At 45.9% G+C, this 3277-nt stretch overlaps 1 long non-coding RNA gene across 1 annotated transcript in view; it reads left to right on the top strand.

Moving 5' to 3' along the window:
- LOC112075911 (uncharacterized) overlaps positions 1-3277 on the top strand; it is a 7095-nt gene continuing 3818 nt past the window's right edge. Inside the window, exon 1 of the long non-coding RNA XR_011477547.1 lies at positions 1-66. This is a non-coding gene — a long non-coding RNA (uncharacterized lncRNA). The remainder of the gene's footprint in view (positions 67-3277) is intronic.

Raw genomic sequence — 3277 nt, 5'->3', positions numbered from 1 at the left:
TATAGACATAGTTTACGATCCAGATATCATTGGCTGTCTGGTGAAGCTTCTCTCTAAGATCCTGAGGTGTTCGCCAATGGCAGCCTCCTGATGTCATCATCCTACCATGCAGAAAACACCGACACATATAACAGTTTTAAACACCAGCTAGGTCATACTAAACCTAGAGCTTTGAGAGAACTAATGAAAAGAGCTTTACAAGTTTAATGTATTATTACTAGTAAACCCAACTCTTCAAAGAGCAGCTAAGTGAGGAGACCATCCAACCCATAGATACTTAGAGGATGAATCTCAATAGTCTTCAAGTGAACTTCTACCTTGTATGTGGTTACAGTAAAGTTTTTGTGACAACTGATGTAAAAAAGAGCTTTATAAATACATGTGGTTGATCTAGTCCATCTCCACTGTTCTGGAGAGATCTAATCTACAGCCTTGGATGAATTCCTTTCCAGATGGATCTGTAATTATACACGTGAAACTAATGGGTCTATATTATACACATGTGAAACTGACGATCTATAATTATACACATCTGAAACTAATGGGTCTATAATTATATGCATCTTTCAAAATTAATCAAATAAATTCTCTTTTGTTTTTCTCTCCCACAGAAAGTTCTGGAATTCACATGAGGTCATAACAGGACAGGACCACATGTGTTATTTTACAACAGACAGCCACCATAGAGATGATCAAACTCTACAATATAAACTGCATCCCAAATGGCATCCTATTCCCATTGTAAGTGCACTATTTTGACCAGGGTCCATAGGGCTGTGGTCAAAGTAGTAGTGCACTAGATAGGGAATACACACAATATAACACCAAGCCGGAACCAGACGTTGTATTACTGTGTAATAAAGTCTTTATTTACATCAATATTTACATTGTGGAAAATATCCCATTTATACATTCAAGTGTTGTTTAAGAGGGGAATCAAAACGGCCTGGAATGAGAGAGATCCACAGGAGGAGAGACACATGGGGAGAGAGAGCAGAGGAAAGACTAGCCTGTTGTAACAGTTGCTCTTTCCACAGGTCCTCAAAGTGGATCCGTGTGGCAGTTGGTAGCAGGTAGCTAGCGGTTCAGCAGGGGTAGCCTAGCGGTTCAGAGCGTAGCCTAGCGGTTTCAGAGCGGCGTAAGACCTAGCGGTTCAGAACGGGCTGTCCGAGGTTGCGGTTCAGGCAGGAGCCTAGCGGTTCAAGAGCAGGTACGCTAAGCGGTTCAGAGCAGGTAGCCTAGCGGTTAGAAGCAGGTTAGCCTAGCGGTTCAGAGCGGGTAGCCTAGCGTTCAGAGAAAGGTAGCAGGGCAGAGCGGGTTCAGAGCAGAGTAGCGTCTAGAGCGGTTCAGAGCAGGTAGACTCTAGCGGTCTCAGAGCAGGTAGCCTAGCGGTTCAGAGCAGGTGCCTAGGGTTCAGAGCAGGTAGCCTAGCGGTTCAGAGCGGGTAGCCTGGAGGCGGTTTCAGAGCGGGATAGCCTAGCGGTTCAGAGGCGGGTTAGGCAGCCTAGTCGGTTCAGAGAACCGGTAGCCTAAGCCGGTTGGCTAGCCTAGCGTTCCCCTTAGGGCAGTAGCCTAGCGTTTCAGAGCAGGTAGCCTAGCAGTTAAGAGCGTTGGGCCAAGTAACCAAAAAAGTCACTGGTTTTGAATCTCCGAGCAGACTAGGTGAAACATCTGTGGATGTGCCCTTGAACAAGGCACTTAACAATATTTGCTCCTGTAAGTCGTTCTGGATAAGAGTGTCTGTTAAAATGTTGAAGATTGGAGGCTCAGAAGGGGGTTTGAGACAAAGCGAAGATGTAGAGAGGGGATGAGTCAGCTGCTTTAGAGAGGTCTGTCTAACAGGGAAGTCAGGGTGCAGTGGAGGAGGCAGGACATTCTGGTCCCAGTTCTGGTCCCACCGCTGCCCCCTGGCCGGAGGTTCCTCCTGAACTGACCCAGTTTGCCCTCGTCCTCACAGCCAGGGAAGTCCCACAACAGAGACTGGAGAGACACAACATAGGGACATGAACAGGTTTTATAAAACGGGTAGATTGGATCCTGGTTAAAACAGCCATGTGTATATCAGACCATATACCACTATCACAGGAATGGTTACAGTCAGATAAGATAGAATATACTTTAGAAAAGATGCCAGTTTACAGGATCATACCACTGGGAACAATAGTCAATGCTTTGGACTCAAGTGATGTGGTATAAATCAGGGGTTTCTGTATCTCCACAGCTGAAGAGGATTATTATATTACTGTACCTTGAGCTGTCCAGAAAGTTCCTCAGAGTCTTTGAAGATCAACCCGTTCTCCTCATCTTCACCAGCTCATGTAGACTACAGAAGAGAATATAACCGGGTTAACAGAGACTGACAACACAAGGAGAATATAACGGGTTAACACAGAGACTGACAACACAGGAGAACACGTTATAACAGGGTTAAACAACAGAGATGACAACAACAGGAGAATATAACAGGGTTAACAGAGCCTGACACAACAGGAGAAATATAACAGGGTTAACTGAGACTGACAACACAGGAGAATATAACAGGGTTAACCAACAGAGAGACTGACAACACAGGAGAAATAAAAGGTTAAGAACACATAAACCAGCAACAGGAAACTCCATCCAAACAGATCAATTCAGCACATAGCCTCTCTGCATGGGGACATGGTAAAAGAGTGACTGATTGACCCAGGTGTTTCAGGAGTATTCCCTTCAGCAGTAGAAGGTGACTGTGTGACCCAGGGTTTAGGTGTTCCCTCAGCAGTAGAAGTGACTGTTGACCCAGGGTTTAGAGTGTTCACCTTCAGACATTGTAGAAGGTGACTGTTGACCCAGGTTTGAGAGTGTTCCCTCAGCAGTAGAAGGTGACTGTTGACCCAGGGTTTAGGAGTATTCCTCGCAGTAGAAGGTGACTGTTGCACCGACATACCCAGGGTTTAGAGTATTCCCTCAGCAAGTAGAAGGTGACTAGTTGACCCAGGGTTTAGAAGTATTTCCCTCAGCAGTAGAAGGTGACTGTCTTGACCCAGGTTTAGAGTATTCCGCTCAGCAGTGAAGGTGGACTGTTGTTATCTCCAGGGTTTAGACGTGATTCCCTCAGCCAGAGAGGTGACTGTTGAGCCCAGGGTTTTAGAGTATTCGATGCCTTCATGCAGTGAAAGGGTGGAGGCTGTGACGGGACCAGGGTTTAGAGTGATTCCCTCGGAGGCAAGGAGAAGGGTGACGTGTTGTACCCAGTTGATAGAGTAATCCTCAGCAGGAAGAGGAGGTACTGTTTCGA

This window comes from Salvelinus sp. IW2-2015, unplaced genomic scaffold (genome assembly GCF_002910315.2).
Source record: "Salvelinus sp. IW2-2015 unplaced genomic scaffold, ASM291031v2 Un_scaffold3460, whole genome shotgun sequence".
In the NCBI taxonomy this organism is placed as follows: Eukaryota; Metazoa; Chordata; class Actinopteri; order Salmoniformes; family Salmonidae; genus Salvelinus; species Salvelinus sp. IW2-2015.
The sequence above is the reverse complement of the archived record's forward strand: the minus strand, read 5'-3'. Positions and strand labels throughout refer to the sequence as shown.